We start from the raw sequence: 19535 nt of genomic DNA, 5'->3' as shown, positions 1-19535 counted from the left end.
ACCTGTCCGTGAAATTTATCCCAGCCCCGAGGAGGATTTGTGGAATTAAAATCTTCCCTAGCCAGACACTGGCTTCTCTTTCCTAGCAGTCTCTGGTTGAGATCCAGCTGCCTGGATTTTCTTACATGAGACATTTCTTCCCTTCATCTTCCATACCCTTCCCAACATTGACTCAAAGATCCAACTTTGTCGGGCGTAGTGGCTCATGCCTGTAATCCCAACACTTCGGGAGGCCAAAGTGGGTGGATCACCTGAGGTCAGGAGTTTGAGACCAGCCTGACCAACATGATGAAACCCTGTCTCTACTGAAAATACAAAAAATTAGCCAGGCATGGTGGTGGGTGCCTGTAATCCCAGCTATGCGGGAGGCTGAGACAAGAGAATCACTTAAACCTGGGAGGCAGAGGTTGCAGCAAGCCAAGATCATGCCATTGCACTCCAGCCTGGGCAACAAGCAAAACTCCATCTCAAAAAAAAAAAAAAAAGATCCAGCCTTGGGTGGATGAGACTAGTTTCATTATTTGATTCAGGGCCCTAGCACAGGGGAACTAGAGACAGATCCCACAGAAGAACTGAACTAAGAATGAAACTGATTTGTGATGCAAGCTGGGTAGGATGTAGGGGAAAACCAAACATGTGTCCAAGTTCCTCTTTCGGCCAAGCTAAGGTTTCCTGTAGCCTCCCCACTCTCCTTCATCAAACCTCTTCTATCGCTAAGCAAGCCCCCACTTCAGAAAAGCATCTGGATGCCCACACCAGCACCCTCCCAGCCACCCTGAAGTTGACAGGCTTCCCAACATTCTTGCCTATGGTAGGTCCCACACAACTCACTGTTCGCTCCTCCTCAGAAGTGTGTGAGATCAGGTATAGTAACTGGTGAGGTCCCGAGAAGAGCTGTGAAGGGAATAATTTGATTTTGGGAAAGAAGGGGACAGAGCCTCATGAATCAAGTAAATGGAGGGTTAAAAACCACTTTGAAGTGTGCCCTGCTAGCTGCTTGATCCTCCAAGAGCAGCGGGGCTTCACTAGAGATGGGGGGAGGCGGAAACGGGGCCAAGTTGCATATAGACCTGGCCATGAAGCTACCCCGATGTTAGGAAGATGGGATAGGAGGAAGAGGGGGGAAAACCCTGTGGGAGAAACAGACCCTTCAATCCCCATTCTTCTGCTCTGATGTCACTCCTACAACCCATGGAAGCAAAATGGTGTGGGCGGGGGGGGTTCTCTCCCCTTCTTTCCAGAAATCATCTCTTTCCTTCACAACTCTTCTCTGGACCTTATCACTGCTATTAAACCATCCCTAGGGCAGAGGAATTCTTGTTCTCTCTAGTCCCTTGCCACTCTGTCATGGAGATTTTCCCCAGCTTTAGACTGTAGTTACCTAGCCTCTTCCTTGAGGAATGTGTATCCCAGTTGAGTAAGGGAAAGCGTGCAAGAGTGCCACCTTCATGTCTCTGTGGTCTCCTGGGGTATGAGGTGAGGACCCAGGCTTCCAGACATCCTGTCCTCCAAATAGCTACACTCTCCACGACCCTAAGCATGGTCAGCAGAGCCATCTGCTGTCACAGGTATTGAAGTCTAAGCTAGAATTATGCTTTCTTTTTACAAGTCTCTATCTTTGTATTTTGCCAGCATTTTTCCGTTTTTTCTTCCTTGTTGCTCCCACATAATGAGGAAAGAAGACAAAAGCACAAATGACATATGTATCCCAACATGTCAATTATCTGTGGCTCCCAGGGGAGCCAGAAGATGGAGGGAGACACTAGAGAGGAGAGTGACAGGTGAGGGAAGCAGAAAAGAAAGATCGGGGACCTCACGACAGTAAGAGAAGAGCTGGGCACCATGCTCCCGGCTTCGGGCTCCAAAACCAACAGCTTCCAGTTCTCCAACAGTTACTGGAACATCCAGGCCATTGGGTGGTGAAATGAGCCCAGCTTTGAAACCAGATGAATCTGGATTCAAATTCTAACTCTGTTAATTCTTGATTATGAGGCCCTGGGCAAGGCACATGCTTTCCAAATATTAGTTTTTTTCATCTGCAAGCTGCAGAGGTATTGGATAGGTGAGGACAATATGGAAAATGCCTGTCAGAAAGTAACCGCTGCAGCTACTGTTACTGGTTTGACTCTGGGCAGTGGGCCGCTAGCTCAGGTGGAAGGAGCACAGTGTGAATGAGGCCGCTGGTGTGGGGTCAGTCACTGTCACTTAGCTAGATCCAGGCCACAGGCTGTGCCCGACCTCTCTCTTCAGAGGAGAGAGCACACCAGGTACTGTGCTGAAGCCTAGAGCCAGAAGAGGGGATGAAAGCGTCATCCCTGGTCTTCAAGAACTTTAGAGCTTAGCATGGAGCCAGGCTTGCCACTAGAAAAATTGCTTAAGGTGCACCCTTGTGGTAGGCTGCTGGCATGAGTTCTGTTGAGGAAGCATTTGTGTTGAACCTGGGCACTGTGACAGGAGGATGGGAAGGTGCTTACGGTTTATTTCCTTTCCTCCCAGCGCCTCTCTTCCCTCACTCCATCATTCCAGCCCCTCTGCCTGTGGTATTTCCCTTCGTGCCCGCAGTAACTGTGATGCGTGGCAAATGGGTGGCTCCGTAGCTGTGTGGGGCAACTTTCTCAGCACACAGCTGCCCTGAGACGCTTTCAGGGTGCACTTATTCTCCCTCCCTTCCTCCTCCCAACTGCTCTGCTCCCTTCTCTTCTTACACAGATGAAGCAAAGGGAAGCACCCTCTGGAGGCCCAAGGATGGGGAGACGGGGGGAACCCAGGACACAGAGGTGAGATGGGGTGCGGGGTAGAGGCAGGTAAAGAACGAAATCTTAATTCGCATTTCAATGACATTTTCCTCAACTTTTCCTGTCCTTCCCCATCAGGTTGTTAGCCAGGGGCCTGAGGAGGGACGAAGGAACTGCAGTCCCGGCTCCCTCTGTCAGGAAGAATGTCTGGGGTGTTGGCCTGGAACGCTGATGAGTTGATTTCCTGCTATTTCCACAGCATAGGTTGACCAGGGAGAAAAGAAAAGTGCAAATTTCTGTAACTCCTGCCCTGCTTCTCACAAACCATGTGGTGCTGAGCCTAGAGCTCTGTCCCTGAGGAAACAGCTCTCGCCTCCTTCGCCAGCCGCTCTCCCAACCTCTCTGCCAGTAGTAAATTTGCCTCATTCTCCCAGGAATTGAGTCTCTAAGAATCTCTCCCCTATCTAAACCTCACAGGCAAGCAGTCCCAGCTCCCTTCTGCAACCCTCAGGCTCGGCGACTGCCCCCCATCCCCCACTTCGTCACTCCCTTCCCTACGCTGGGTTCCTTTCTCTCTGCTTTCTTACTACCTCCCTGTCTCCCAACAGAAGCAGCCAATCCCCAGCCTGCTCTAGAGCCACGCCATATATGGAGAGGTTGGAAAAAACCCGAGTAAATGCAGGAGCGAACACACACACACGCACACACACAAAATCATACACGTTCATGCACACACTCATGCACACACATACACGCACACAGCAGAGTTTGACCGCCTTTCTGCACGTGACCCTGTGTCTGTCTCTGTGTGTGACACAAGTCCCACCGTTCCTCCCCCGGCTCACCCCCCCCCCAAAGAATGAGGAGCCTGTTTGCTATTCCCCACCTTTAGTCATGCCCCAGGAGACCATCACTCCAACCCGTTGCCTCTGACCTAGATTCCTTGCACTAATTACAAGCCTAACGAGATCTAACAAACACCCAACTTAGCACAGCTGAGACCCTCGAGGTCAATTAGTGCAGCCCAGCTCTGCTCAGGAAATGAGAGATAGAGCCAGAAAGTCTTGTACATGGCCCACCCCAACCTCACCCCAACCCTAGGGTTGGAAGCAAGGATGGGGGGAATGCAAAAATTAGCAGGACCAGTTTAAAAACGTGATTTTGGAGGCTTAATAAGTATGGAGAGCACACTTGTTAAGTGCATTGAGGTTGGGGAGTAATTGGAGAATACAGATTCCCAACTCCTCCGAACTATCAGAAGTGTAGATGCTGGTGCAGCTACAGAAACCATGGACATAAGGCGGCTTTCATAAGGACTTAATATGAGGAAAAGGAACTCATAGAAAAGCAAGTAGCACTAGAACTCTTGACCTGTGTCATGGTCTCCGACGCCGAATCCCTTCTCCTCTTTACTTCCTGCTATGGGCAAGTTGGGGTTATCACCCCTGTCCTTCCTGCTGGTTTGGGACGGCTCAGAAATCACCCCTTTCTTTCAAAAATACTAGTCTCATGCCCGTTCTTGCTTTCCCTTCTTCCAGATATTAAAGCCATGACAGCAAACAGCCCCTTTCTCCTAAGGTTCCTGACTTCAGGTGGCAAAACAAGCCAATGGCATAGTCTCCTGTCCTATGTCCTTGGCATGCAGGTCAGTTGTCCTAATACCGTCCCTAATGTTTTTGGCTCTATCAAGGTTGGGAGGCAGGGAGGAGAACACTGGTGGAATGCTCTGTGCACAAATAGGGAAGTGGACTCAAAAACACAATATTCCTCTTCCCCCAGCCTCCACCCAGCTCTGGCTGCAGAGGGCCGCACTCCGCCATTACTGCGCCTCATACACAGTCCAGACTTATACAGCAGCTGGAAACCCTGAGGGCAAGACGATTCCAAGAAGTACCCAATCTGTATGTTGATATGTTGTCCCAAATTTATTACTCCAGCCTAAATTTCCCTCTCTAGCACTTAGAGCTAAGTGCCAACTTGACATCTTTACCTGGGTATCTAACATGTATCTTAAATGTACAATAAATGTAATAGATGACTAAATAATGATCCTCAGTGAACCAGCCCGCCCCCCCACGCTCCTTTGCAATATGAGTTCGCTGTTTCTCCCTTTTGAGTTGCTCTCTCTTCAACTGCTGCTTGAATCTGGGTTTGCCGATGACTTGTTTTGCCCAATAGAACAAAGAACATGTACTGTGTACGTTCCAGCGCCTAGGCCTTAAAGGGTCTTGTAGTTTCCACACTTTTACTCTCTTAAAAGTCAGGTGCTTATAAGAAGCCTGGGCGAGCATCCTTGCTATGAGACCATGAAACCACATGGATATGTCCCAGCATCCAAGCCTCCAGTCAGACACAGCTGGAGCAGCACACAAGCAAGACCAGAGACTAGCTGCTCAGTCAGCCCCCAGAACTGTGGGAAACTAACAAACCATTGCTGTCTTAAGTCACTAGGTTTTGGGGTGATTTGTTACTCAGCAATAGATACTAGAACAAAGATTGTTTCTTGGAAGTGGGATGCTGCCCTCACTAAAACCTGAAACAAATGGCGTTGATCTTAGGACCCAGCAGCAGACAGCCTAGAAGGGCAGCAAGGATACTGTTCCAGAGTCTGGATGAACAGGGAGAAAACTGCTCTCAGAGACGGGAGAAAGACCACCCGTGTTATATGGTGGTAGAATCATTCACAAAACCGTCACCTGTGGTGTGTTGGGAGCTAGAAAATATACCTAATAAATTTGTTGGAGATAGCTAAAGAGACTTCCAGGCAGAATGTTAGAAGTAGCAACAGGCCTTTCTTAGCTGTGATTGATAAGGTATTGCAGGAAACAGGAACTGAAAAAGGAACTTTTCAGTCTGCAAGCAGAATTTGATGGAAAGATAATAGAGCCCAGAACAGTCTCCAGCAAGAAAAACTTTCACCGGTGGTAATTTATGAGAATGAGCTAATGGCAGGGACCACCTGGCCAGTGAAACGATTCAGGCCTTTGAAAAGTACAGAGGTAAATTGTACCCCATAAGGATGTGCAATTACAGTGTGTCCATTTTTAACATTAAAATTAAAACACACCAAAAATGCACAGGAGAACAAAGCACACAATGACAAAGGAATTGGCTGTTACTCAGCTGCACTGGTATCGTACAGAGAGAAGGAAAGGCCGTTAGCAAACAACTGAAACTAAGTGTGAGGGCCAGGGGCTTCTTTGGTAGCAAAGGGATCGCCTGCAATGGAAGAACAGTAAAAGATAGAACTCAGAAATTGATAGCAACCAGGAGCTTCAAAAACTAACACCCCACTGAGGCTGAGGCAGGTAGCTAGAACCCTTAGCCAAGGTAGATCCGCCCTGTCAAGATCAAGGCCCTGGCTGAAAAAACTTGGGCTAGGATTCCAACACACAGAATGGGGACATCTGGTACGTTGGATGGTGGAGATCCCTGAAAATTTTGGTTCCCAGAATCCTCTGACCCCACATACCCTGCTAAGAGGACCCACCCCTCTCTGTTAAGAGCCAGCACCACCTGCTGCCCAGGAACGGCAACACAGAGATCTCTCCCTGAAACATAACAGGAGTGTCCCTCCAGATCGGCCCCAACTCCTCTTCTGGCTGCCAGAATAACTGAGCATAAGTCACAACGTAATTCAGAGCCAAGAACGTGCTGGGCCTTACAAGGAAGAAAGGAACTAAACCCAGCATGTAGGAGCAGGAGCAGGGGAGGTGCCTATGGACCTAGAATGTTTTTTGTTTTTTGTTTGTTTTTTTGTTTGTTTTTTGATATGGAGTCTTGCTCTGTCCCCCAGGCTGGAGTGCAGTGGCACTATCTCTGCTCACTGCAACCTCTGCCTCCTGGATTTAAGTGATTCTCCTGCCTCAGCCTCCCCAGTAGCTGGGATTACAGGCAACACTCCACCACGCCCAGCTAATTTTTTGTATTTTTAGAGGAGATGGGATTTCACCATGTTAGCCAGTATGGTGTCAATTTCCTGACCTCGTGATCAGACCACCTCAGCCTCCCAAAGTGCTGGGATTACAGGTGTGAGCCACCACTCCCCACCTGTTTTTTTTTTTTGTTTTTTTTTTTTTGACAGTCTCCCTCGCGCTGTCACCCAGGCTGGAGTGCAGTGGCACAATCTTGGTTCACTGCAACCTCCGCCTCCCGGGTTCAAGTGATTCTCCTGCCCCAGCCTCCCGAGTAGCTGGGATTACAGGCACCTGTCACCACGCCCGGCTAATTTTTGTATTTTTAGTAGAGACGGGGTTTCACCATGTTGGCCAGGCTGGTCTCGAACTCCTGACCTCAAGTGATCCACCTGCCTCATCCTCCCAAAGTGTTAGGATTCCAGGCGTGAGCCACTGTGCCCAGCCGGACCTAGAGTTTTGAGAATATCAGAATAGAAACCTGGGTAAGAGGCCGGGCGCGGTGGCTCAAGCCTGTAATCCCAGCACTTTGGGAGGCCGAGACGGGCGGATCACGAGGTCAGGAGATCGAGACCATCCTGGCTAATACGGTGAAACCCTGTCTCTACTAAAAAATACAAAAAAACTAGCCGGGCGAGGTGGCGGGCGCCTATAGTCCCAGCTACTCGGGAGGCTGAGGCAGGAGAATGGCGTGAACCCAGGAGGCGGAGCTTGCAGTGAGCTGAGATCCGGCCACTGCACTCCAGCCTGGGTGACAGAGCGAGACTCCGTCTCAAAAAAACAACAACAAAAAAAAAGAAACCTGGATAAGAAAGTTTATTAATTTGGGGGCACTTTCTTGGGATACAGGATTTACACTCCAGCAAGGACCCCACAAAATAGTTCAGATATATGAATATTAGTGTGCTCCTAAAAGCCTTGAAAAAGTAATAACCCATGCAGCACAATTGAAATGCTTGAATTTCAATGCTTCCTCCACATCAGCAGTGGAGGAAGAAATTTGAAAGTTTAGGAAAGTAGATGTGTTGGAATGTATTATTTGAGGTCTAAAGACTCACCATGGGATTATGTTCCATGGAAGACACACATCCTTTACTGCGGCATTGGTGAGGGTGGTACCAGCATCAATAAACAAAACGGGAGATGTTCAGACAGTGGGGCCTCCCCTCCGTAGGCCAGGGATGAAGATAGGAGAGGTCATAACAAAGCTGAGATTATTGATAGCAATGGAAATAACCAATCCCCTCCCCAGTGCCAAGCAATAAAGGCCAGGTGGCAACAATAGAAGCCAGGAGGTCACAATTCTCTTAATGACCAGCAAAGTCAAAGAGCCGGTCAAGACCAGGTGCGGTTCATGCCTGTAATCCCAGTGCAAGGTGGGAGGATCACCTAAGGCCAGGGATTCATGACCAACCTGGGCAACATAGTAAGACCTGTCTCTAAAAAAAAAAAAAAATTTTTTTTTAATTAGCCAGGCATAGTTGCATGTGCCTATAGTTCCAGCTACGTAGGAGGCTGAGGTGGGAGGATCTCTTGAGCCCAGGGGTTGGAGGCTGCAGTGAGCCTCCTAGGCTGGTGCCATTGCACTCCATCCTTGTGACAGAGTGAGACTTTGTCTCAATAAATAAATAAATAAGTCAGTCAGTCAGTCAAGGGGAAATTAAGTTGATTACTAGAACATGATATCCCTAGGGATAAAATTAACAGCCAACAAGGGCAAATCAAACAAATGCAAGAATAGGCTGAGCACAGTTGCCCCCGTAAAAAGTCTTGAAGTAGAGAAATTGGAAGCCTTGTGCAGTATTGGTGGAAATGTAAAATGGTGAGCTGCTGTGGAAAACAGTCTGAGTGTTCCCAAAAACTTAAAAATGGAATTACCATATGATCCAGCAATCCCACTTCAAAAGTATTGAAAGCAGGGTCTTGAGATATTTGCACACCCATATTCACGGCAGCATTATTCACAACAGCCAACAGGTGGAAGCAACTCAAGTGTCCATTGATGGATGAAAGAATAAATAAAATGGGAAATGTACATTATTCAGCCTTAAAAAGGAAGGAAGTCCTGTCACATACTACAACATGAGCCTTGAGGGTATTATGCTAACTGAAACACACCAGTCACAAAAAGACAAAAATACTGTATGATTTTATTTATGTGAGACATCTAAAGCAGTCGGATTCATAGGAACATAAAGTAGGATGGTGGTTGCCAGAAGCCAGGGGCAGGGAGAAATTTGGAGTTGTTGTTTAATGGGTATGGGGTGTCAGTGTTGCAAGATGAGCAGCTCTAGAGCTCAGCTGCACAACACTGTGAATATACTTAAAACTGTGGAACTGTACACTTACAAATTGGTAAGGTGATCAATGTTGTTTTGTGTGTGGTTTTCTTCTTTTTTGGGGACGGGGTCTCACTCTGTTGCCCAGGCTGGAGTGCAGTGGCACTGTCTCTGCTCACCGCAACCTTGACCTGGGTTCAAGTGATCCTCCCACCTCAGCCTCCCAAGTAGCTAGGACTACAAACATGCACCACCACACCCAGTTTAAAATGTTATGTTTTTATCACAATTTAAAATAAAATATATGTTTTAAGAACACTGAAAAAAAGTAATGATTCCTTCTCATTTCCTAGACCTGCAACATTTTTCAGACCTGAAATGGAAAATGCGGCAGAGTCCCCAAGAGGAAGGTCCCTGCAACATCACAGCAAGTGTGCACTGTAATAATTCCACCAGTCCTGGCTGACCGTCACCTGGGAGAGGAGGAATATCCAGACATGTTGAAGACTACTAGACACAGGGCCTGAATGGCACTGATATTCAAAGACCCGAAATGTCATAATGGCCCCTGTTACAATGATGGGCTATAGGTCAGGTAAAATGGGGATTCTGGCTGATGTCCAGCTTCGAGTGGGTCCACCAGGGCTCTGGCCACACCTGGTGGTCATTGCCCCAGTCCCTGAATGTATAACTGGGATTGGTATATTCAGCAGTTGGGAAGCCCCCATGTGGGGCCCCTGCTTTATGCTATAAGAGCTATCATGGTGGGGAAGGTCAGTGGAAGCCTCTGAAATTGTGTCCCTCTCCCCTTCACCCAGCCAAGATAGCAAATACAAAATAATATCTCATGCCAGATGGAAGATAGAGATCATTGCCACCCTTAAGTACCTCAAGGATGCAAGGATCGTGGTCTGTATCATACCTCTGTTTAATTCACCAGCCTGGCCCCTGCAGAAAACACATGGATCCTTGGAAATAACCCTAGACGATTCCCAGCTCAGCTCAAGCCTCGAGTGATCATGCTGGGTGTGGTATCATAGCTAGAATATATAAATATGGCTTCAAGTACATGACATTTGGCCATTGATTTGGCAAATTCACTCTTCTTTATCTCGATCAGGAAAGAGAATCAGAAACAGCATTCACATGGACTGGATGACAATATTCATTTAGATTCCCCCCACCCCTAGGGTTGTTGTTAACTCTCCCAGTCTATGTCATGATACATTCAGAAAAGATCTAGATCGTCTGGACTTCCCACAGAATATCACAATGCTCCATTCATCAATGACATTAGGCTAATTTTGGAGAATAGCAAGAGGTGGCTGGCACCTGAAAGCCTCAGAAAGACACATGCAGTCTAGAAAATGAGACATAAACTCTCTGAAGATTCCAGGACTTGCCCCTTCCATAAAGCTTTTTGGAATCCAGTGGTCAAGGGCATACTAGGTCATTGCCTATGAAACAAAAGACAAAATGCTGCAACTTGCATGCACAAAGAAGGAACTACAATGCCTGGAGGGTGGCCGGGCGCGGTGGCTCAAGCCTGTAATCCCAGCACTTTGGGAGGCCAAGACGGGCAGATCATGAGGTCAGGAGATCGAGACTATCCTGGCTAACACGGTGAAACCCCGTCTCTACTAAAAAATACAAAAAACTAGCCGGGCGAGGTGGCGGGCGCCTGTAGTCCCAGCTACTCGGGAGGCTGAGGCAGGAGAATGGCATGAACCCGGGAGGCGGAGCTTGCAGTGAGCTGAGATCCGGCCACTGCACTCCAGCCTGGGCGAGACTCCGTCTCAAAAAAAAAAAAAAAAAAAAAAAGACCAGCAGAAATGACAGTGGTGTCATCTCTAGCAGAGAGGGAGAGTGGAATTTAGAATGGATAATGGAGGAGGGAAATGATGTTACCTATTGCAAGACCAACTGCAGCAACAGCCTGTGGTTACCCCACTGACCTCCCTTATCTAAGTCCCTTCAAGAAAAGAGCCCACTGAAACCCCGGAAGAGCTACCCCTCGACGTATGTGGAAATGTAGATCTACATGGTACAAAAGGAAGACTGTGGTAGCCATGAAGGTGCCTCACCTGGATTTGTCTTCAAGAAAGAACTTGCTGGACAACTGCAAGGAGGACAGTTAGCTGTCAGCCCCAGCTGTTAGTGCTGAGGGATCTGTCTCAGTTTTCCAACCAAGGCACACTCCTCTCATCAGGCCCTGGCCAGTGACTGAACAGAGTAGAGGGGCTCTTAGGGCCTGGACATTTCTGCCCTATGCAAACCCCTCTAATGAAACACATTTGCTCTGGAGTTCCCCAATATGTTGCCCAAGATTCTATCTGCATTTCAGTCTGAGGCTCTCCTTGCTGAACCCTGCTTCCTGTCCCCTCTCACAGGCACTCCCTTTTAGGCCTCTTACACTCCTCATTCAGCATCTGCTTCCCAGAGGAGGCAGCTGACAAACCTTCCTTCCTCTTGCCTACCCCATCCCCAACATCTGGAGTCCATCAGCAAGGCTTTTTGGTTCTACCTTAAAGCATAGCTGGAAGATGACCATTTCTCCATCTCTCCTCAGCCAGCTCCTTCCCTACATAGTCTCCTGGTGAGGTCTCCCTGCCTCCCCTCATTCCCGTTCAGCAGCTGGAGTGTCTTCTTGTATGTGTGTGGGTGTTTTTGTTTTTGTTTTGTGTGTGTGACAGAGTTTTGCTCTTGTTGCCCAGGCTGGAGTGCAATGGCTCACTGCTACCTCCGCCTCCCAGGTTCAAGCGATTGTCCTGCCTCAGCCTCCCAAGTAGCTAGGATTACAGGTATATGTGCCACCACGCCCAGCTAATTTTGTATTTTTTTTGTTAGTAGAGACGAGGTTTCTCCATGTTGGTCAGGCTGGTCTCGAACTCCCGACCTCACGTGATCCGCCCACCTTCACCTCCCAAAGTGCTGGGATTACAGGTGTGAGCCACTGCGCCCAGCCTGGAGTGTCTTCTTAAAGCAGTTCATCTCACTTGCCTACTTAAAACCACCCTAACTTCATGTCACTCTTAAAAATCCAAATATTTTCTCTGGCAAATAAAGCCCTTCTCTGCCAAACACAGTGGCTCATGCCTGTAATCCCAGCACTTTGGGAGGCTGAGGCGAGCAGATAGCTTGATCCCAGGAACTTGCCCCAGCCCTGGGCAACATGACAAAACCCCATCTCTACTAAAAATACAAATAAATAGCCAGTCATGGTGGCGCACACCTATTGTCCCAGCTACTTGGGAGGCTGAGGTGGGAGGATCACTTGAGCTGGGGAGGTCGAGGATGCAGTGAATCGAGATTGTCCCACTGCACTCCAGCCTGTGCGACAGAGTGAGACCCTGTCTCAAAAAAGAAAAAGAAAAAAAAAAACGACCCCCCTTCCTCTGACTCATGCATATCTCCAACCTTATCCCCAGGCCAGACACACAGATCTCTTCTCTGTTCTGTACATACACCAAGCTCTTTCCCACCTCAGGGCCTTTGCCTTTGCTATTCCTTCTGCCTAAATACCCTTGTTCTCTTTTTTAACTTCTTTATTCAAACATCAGTTCTTAGGCGCCTTATCTGGCCACTCTGTCTTGAGAGGCACCCCTTCCAACAGAATTGTTACCTTATCATTCTGCTTCCCACACAACAATGACCACAGTCTAATTATTCTCCTCAGTTGCCTCTTTATTTTCTCTCTCCCTGAGTAGAATAGAAGCCCCCACAGAGCAGGGCCCTGACTTATCTCCCCAACACCTAAATTCAATCTTTATTTGTGTAATGAATGATTGAAGAAAGCCTTACCTAACACATGTACCTCACCACATTATCTCCACCATTTAGTTCCATCGTAATAAAAGTAATACCTTTTGATGGTCCTTTACAGTTTTAGATATCATGTTCTTGTTTGCTATCAATAGCTCTCTCACACATACACTATTTAATTTTTGATCTTCATAATTAACCCTGTGAAGAAAATAGGACAAGTATGATCCCCAAATTAAGGATTAGAAAAATTGAAGCCGGCCAGGTGCGGTGGCTCACACCTGTAATCCCAGCACTTTGGGAGGCCGAGGCAGGTCAGGAGTTTGAGACCAGCCTGGCCAACATGGTGAAACTCCGTCTCTACTAAAATTACAAAAAAAAAAAAAAATTAGCCAGGCGTGGTGGCGGGCACCTATAACCCCAGCTACTCGGGAGGCTCAGGCAGGAGAATCGCTTGAACCCAGGGGGCGGAGGTTGCTGTGAGTTGAGATGGTGCCATTGCACTCCAGCCTGGGCAACAGAGCGAGAATCCGTCTTAAAAAAAAAAAAAAAAATGAAGCCGAGAGACGTAACCAAGCTAGAAAGTGTCAAAAAGCGTCAAAATCTAAATCTAAACGCAGTGATGTCTGACCCCAACTACCTGGAGGCAGGCCAGACTTCAGGGGGTAAGGAACAGTCCTCTACCAGGCCACCCTCACTTCAGACACCAGTAGCCAGTTCAGGGTTTGGTTCCACTATCCCCGCAGGTTTGATAATTTGCTACAATGACTCACAGTACTCAGGGAAGCACTATACTTATGACAAATTAATTAAACTTTTTTTGCAGCAAAAGGGTACACATCAGAACCAGCCAAGGGAAGAGATCCAGAGGGCAAAGTCTGGGAAGAGCCACACGGGAAACTTTGGACACCTTCTCCTGTGAAATTCCAGACATCACTGCCCCTCCCAGCTATGAGGTGTGACAGTGCTTGCGAGTGCTGCCACCAGGAAAGCTTGCCCAAGTCTTTGGTGTCCAGAGCCGTTGCTGGAGCTTGACCACATGCTGCCTGCATGACTGACCTTTGCTCTCCAGTCCCTATGGGGGCTGGAACTGATACGGCGTGTTTCAAAGCCCCCATTATAAATCACATCATTCAAGCATATGGTGGCCAAGCTCCCGAGGCAAACAATGACATTCCTATTGGGCAGGACATTCCAGGGGCCTAGAGATCATCTCCCAGTAGCCGAGGGCCACAGCCAGACCTCTCTGAGTAAAAATCAATTCACTACACAGGGGAGTTGTACTCCTTTGCTTTTTTTTAAATTCAAGATCGAGTGCTCCAAACACACTGTTCTGTTTAATCTTTGCTCTCTTCTTTGACCTGTTTCTTCTTTTTCCGAGTTGGCTTCAGGTCACATGTTGCTCTGGAGAACCGAGAAGGGTGAGCAGACACCAATCATGACCCCAAACAGCAAGAGGACAGAAGTAAGTGAAGTCTTTATTATCAAGCAAGGAATATGCCGTTTACAAAGGAAATTATTATAAATAATAATTTATATTAGTAGTAAGGAAAAGACCAAAGCAATGCCGGGCAGTGACGTCAAAGTAACATAATACTGAAATCTACTTGACATTCTCTGATAATATACCACAACACTATAGCCTGTAATTTCCTACAGATTAATATGCCAAGAAGGTGCCAGTTACTTATTGAAATGTAAAATTCAGATGATTTCACGGGTGTGTGGAGGGAGCTTATGCACATGGGTATATATACATGTGGCTACTTTCTCTCTTATTTTACAGAAGTCCATCGTGGTTTTTTTGTTTGTTTGTTTGTTTGTTTGAGACGGAGTCTTGCTCTGTCACTCAAGCTGGAGTGCAGTGGCATGATCTCTGCTCACTGCAACCTCCGCCTCCTAGGTTCAAGCGATTCTCCTGCCTCAGCCTCCTAAGTAGCTGGGATTACAGGCACGCGCCAACACACCTGGCTAATTTTTTTTTGTATTTTTAGTAGAGATGGGGTTTCACCATGTTGGCCAGGCTGTTCTCGAACTCCTAACCTCATGATCCGCCTTCCTCGACCTCCCAAAGTACTGGGATTACAGGCTTGAGCCACCATGCCGAGCCTTCATTGTGATGATTAACTTACAAGCTGTCATCACACTGTCATCAAAAACATTTATTAAGTCTCCAAATTGCAAAGTATGTTTTGTCTTTGTAACTTTGTTTATTTACCTTTCTCCCAACTAAATGGTGAGCAGTTTACACAGGTGCTCAACAAATGTATTTCAATGAATGTCTACAAGAGGTTAACTAATTTGAATTTTTAAAAACAAATTACACAGCACAATAGAAGCATAATAAAAGTATAACAGCAATAATGAACCTATAAGAAGGCATTGAAGTTGCTGCCGAGAAAGTCAGGTTCCCGTTCCAGTTCTGCTTCTTAGTTGTTTGACATTGGGCAGGTCTCCATTCTAACATCTATTTCCTCATCTGAAAAATAGGATAACTCATGTTTGCTCTACTTACCCAGGAGACTACTGTAAGAATCAAATGAGTCCATCAATTTTAAGGTGTTGTACAAACAATAAAGTATTTTGCTGATGTTATTATTTCTTTTTGTTGTTGTTGTTTTGAGATGGAGTCTCACTCTGTTGCCCAGGCTGGAGTGCAGTGGTGCCATCTCAGCTCACTCCAACCTCTGCCTCCCGGGCTGAAACAATTATCCTGCCTCAGCCCCCCAAGTATCTGGGACTACAGGCGCCCACCACCACACCGAGCTAATTTTTGTGTTTTTAGTAGAGACAGGGTTTCGCCATGTTGTCCAGACTGGCCTCGAACTCCTGGCCTCAGGTGATCCACCTGCCTCAGCCTCCCAAAGTGCTGAGATTACAGGTGTGAGCCACCGCACCTGGCCTGCTATTATTATTTCAACAGAAAAATTATTTTAGAAGTGGCATGCATTTTACTAGGATGCAAAACATGATTGGGGAAACAGACTCAAGAATTCCAAACCTAGGCAGATTGAGGTCAGGGAAGCTACCTCTCATCTCTTTAGTCTTGAAGTAGTCTAGAAGTAATCTACTCCTGGTCTCTGCTGTTTATTATTTGAGCCTCAGTTTCTTTTTTTTTTTTTTTTTTTTTTTTTTGAGACGAGTCTTACTCCGTTGCCCAGGCGAGTGCAATGGCACGATCTAACTTACTGCAACCTCTACCTCCCAGGTTGAAGTGATTTTCCTGCCTCAGCCTCCTGAGTAGCTGGGATTACAGGCACCTGCCACCATGCCCAGCTCATTTTTGTATTTTTACTAGAGACGGGGTTTCACCGTGTTGGCCAGGCTGGTCTTGAACTTCTGACCTCAGGTGATCCACCCATCTCAGCCTCCCAAAGTGCTGGGATTACAGGCATGAGACATGGCACCTGGATCTTTTTTTTTTTTTTGAGACTAGGTCTCTCACTCTTGCCCAGGCTGGAGTGCAGTGGTGTGCAGCTCACTGCAATCTCCGCCTCCTGGGCTCAAGGAATTCTCCTGCCTCAGCCTCATGAGTAGCTGGGACTACATGCATGCACCACCACACCTGACTAACTTTCATATTTTTGGTAGAGACGGGGTTTCACATGTTGGTCAGGCTGGTCTTGAACTCCTGACCTCAAGTGATCCTCCTGCCTTGGCCTCCCAAAATGCTGGGAATACAGGTATGAGCCACCGTGCCTGGCCCTCAGTTTCTTTATATCATTCTCTCTGAGCCTCATTTATGTTATCTGTAACATGGTGATAAAATGTGCCTTGCCACAGAAGGTTTGCTAGGGGGTTCCAATTAGATGATTGTTGCTAAGGTCTCTTTAACAGCTATAAAGTACTGTACAAATGTAAAGAAATTTTGTATGAATTCCCTGAAGGTGATGAACTTTCAGATATAGTTTCAGTAAAGCACAAAGGCTAAGAGTATGGGAGGTTAACATTGGCAGTCACATCCCAGGAAAGAATAGAACATTTTGGTATCTATTATCTTGGGTTGGATTACACATTGCCTTAGAAACTCCATTCTGACAAGGCCTTGCAAAAAAGTAAAATGAAACATAGGCCCTTTCACATACATTGACTCAATAAATCTTCCCAACGCTGTGCCAAGTGGGAATTATGATGCCCATTTGACTGATGGGGAACTGAAGCTTGGAGATGTTGAAACTTACCCAAAATTATGCAACTGGCAAATGGCTGCATAATCTTGGGTAAAACTAATTTCTCCAGCTCCAGCAGAAAAGTTAAGAGCATGCTTACATGAAAAGGAAGAGCTGGCCGGGCGTGGTGGCTCACGCCTGTGATCCCAACACTTTGGGAGGCCGAGGCGAGTGGATCACCTGAAGTTGGGAGCTTAAGACCAGCCTGACCAACATGGAGAAACCCCATCTCTACTAAAAATGTAAAAAAATAAAATAAAATAAAATAAATTATCCAGGCGTGGTGGCCCATGCCTGTAACTCGGAAGGCTGAGGCAGGAGAGTCATTTGAACCCGGGAGGCGGAGGTTGCAGTGAGCCGAGATCACGTCGTTGCACTCCAGCCTGGGCAACAAGAACGAAACTCCGTCTCAAAAAAAAAAAAAAAAAAAAAAGAAAAGAAAAGGAAGAGCTAGTCGGGGGTGGCCTTAAACAAATGGCCCATTTCTCATTCCTCCCTGACACAACTTTCTACTCAAGCCAGCAAACCTCTTCTTTTATTTCACAAATACTTCACAAATACGTCTTTTCTCTTCTTCTTTTTTTTTTTTTTTTTTTTTTTTTTTTGAGACAGAGTCACGCTCTGTTGCCCAGGCTGGAGTGTAGTGGCACAATCTCAGTTCGTTGTAACCTCTACCTCCCGGGTTCAAGCAATTCTCCTGCCTCAGCCTCCCAAGTAGCTGGGATTACGGGCACATGCCACCATGCCCAGCTAATTTTGGTATTTTTAGTAGAGACAGGGTTTCACTATGTTGGCCAGGCTAGTCTCGAACTCCTGACCTTGTGATCCACCGGTCTTGGCCTCCCAACGTGCTGGGATTACAGGCCTAAGCCACTGCGCCCAGCCAATACTTCATATTTCTTACTATGGCTGGGGTGCCCAGAGAAACAACTATGACAACAGGTGGATTTAGGATACAACAGGGTGATGTCTGTGCACAGGCAGGAAGGCATTTTTTTTTTTTTTTTTTTTTTTTTTTTTTGAGACGGAGTCTCGCTCTGTCACCCGGGCTGGAGTGCAGTGGCCGGATCTCAGTTCACTGCAAGCTCCGCCTCCCGGGTTCACGCCATTCTCCTGCCTCAGCCTCCCGAGTAGCTGGGACTACAGGTGCCCGCCACCTCGCCCGGCTAGCTTTTTGTATTTTTTAGTAGAGACAGGGTTTCACCGTGTTAGCCAGGATGGTCTCGATCTCCTGACCTTGTGATCCGCCCGTCTCAGCCTCCCAAAGTGCTGGGATTACAGGCTTGAGCCACCACGCCCGGCTAGGAAGGCATTTTTACCAAAGCGGAGTGTGATCAATGTTCACAGCTGTGGCAGCCTGCTCCCCTGAAAGATCTTTAATTGGAGAAGAAGTGGCTATGGACAGCTTCACTCTGACCCTGTTAAAAATGCCCAGTTCCTAAGTCACATCCCAATTCTACACATAGACTCAAGGGTCTGCAGAAACACCCATTACTCTCCCACCTCACTCCTCATAAATATGTTCATCCTACGGCCTAGGAGAGTCAAGAGTAGTCCGTCAGACACAAAGACACTAGTGGTCTCTGTTTATGTATAAATCTTTTTCACCACCTAGAATTCTTCCTTTATTATTTTGTGTCTCTTCCCTCAATTTAAAATCTAATTTTAAAAAATCTAACTCAAATATCAAAAATTAGAAACAGCCCCAATGTACATCAATTTGGAGACCAATTTGGCTGGTTGTGGTGACTCACACCTGTAATCCTAGCACTTTGGGAGGCTGAGACAGGTGGATCGCTTGAGCCCAGGAGTTTGAAACCAGCCTGAGCAACAGGGTGAAACTCCGACTCTACAAAAAAAATACAAAAATTAGCTGGGTGTGGTGGCACACACCTGTAGTCTCAGCTAATCAGGAGGCTGAGGCGGGAGGATACTTTGACCTCAGGAGCCGGAGGTTGCAGTGAGCTGAGATCATGCCACTGCACTCCAGCCTGAGAAACACAACGAGACCCTGTCTCAAAAAAAAAAAAAAAAAAAAAAAGGAGACTAGTTTAAATAAATAATGAGAATGCACATTCAAACAACAGACTATTAAATAGTTATTCAAAAGAGCAAAGTAGGCAGGACATGGTGGCTTACACCTGTAATCCCAACGCTCTGGGAGGCCAAGGCAGGAGGATCACTTGAGGCCAGGGTTTGAGACCAGCCTGGGCAACATAGGGATATCCCATCTCTATAAAAATTTTAAAAATTATTTGGGCATGGTGGCACACCCCTGTAGTCCTAGCTACTTGGAGGCAGGGGCAGGAGGATCCCTTGAGCCTAGGAGTCTGGGGTTACAGTGAGCTATAATTGCACCACTGCAATCCAGCCTGAGCGATAGACCAAGGCCCTGTCTCTTTAAAAACAAAACCAAAAATAGATGTAGCAAGACTGCCAAAATACAATGTTAAGTGAATTAGTAAAGGGAAGAGCAAAGTGTATAGTATGTTCCAATTTTTATAAAAGATAAAAATTAAATATAGGCTTACAGTGGCACAAAAAGCTCTAGAATACACAAGAACTGTTAAGAATGGCTGACTCTGGTTAAGGAGACAGTTGTTTTTTTTTTTTTTTTGAGACAGAGTCTCGCTCTGTCGCTCAGGCTGGAGTGCAATGGCGCGATCTCAGCTCACT

At 46.9% G+C, this 19535-nt stretch overlaps 1 long non-coding RNA gene across 3 annotated transcripts; it reads left to right on the top strand.

Moving 5' to 3' along the window:
* The first annotated feature begins 726 nt into the window (after window positions 1–726).
* LOC141407234 (uncharacterized) lies at window positions 727–10012 on the top strand. 3 transcript variants are annotated; one of them, XR_012415381.1, is made up of 5 exons: window positions 727–811; window positions 2710–2777; window positions 4274–4380; window positions 4515–4636; window positions 9282–10012. It is a non-coding gene; the product is annotated as an uncharacterized lncRNA (long non-coding RNA). The 3 variants fall into 3 exon arrangements; XR_012415379.1 differs by lacking the exon at window positions 9282–10012 and having other exon boundaries at window positions 4515–4778; XR_012415380.1 differs by lacking the exons at window positions 2710–2777; window positions 9282–10012 and having other exon boundaries at window positions 4515–4778.
* Window positions 10013–19535: the final 9523 nt, after the last annotated feature.

The sequence above is a fragment of the Macaca fascicularis genome, chromosome 1 (genome assembly GCF_037993035.2).
Source record: "Macaca fascicularis isolate 582-1 chromosome 1, T2T-MFA8v1.1".
Lineage (NCBI taxonomy): Eukaryota > Metazoa > Chordata > Mammalia > Primates > Cercopithecidae > Macaca > Macaca fascicularis.
Note: the sequence above shows the minus strand (reverse complement) of the source record. Positions and strands in the feature narration are given on the sequence as shown.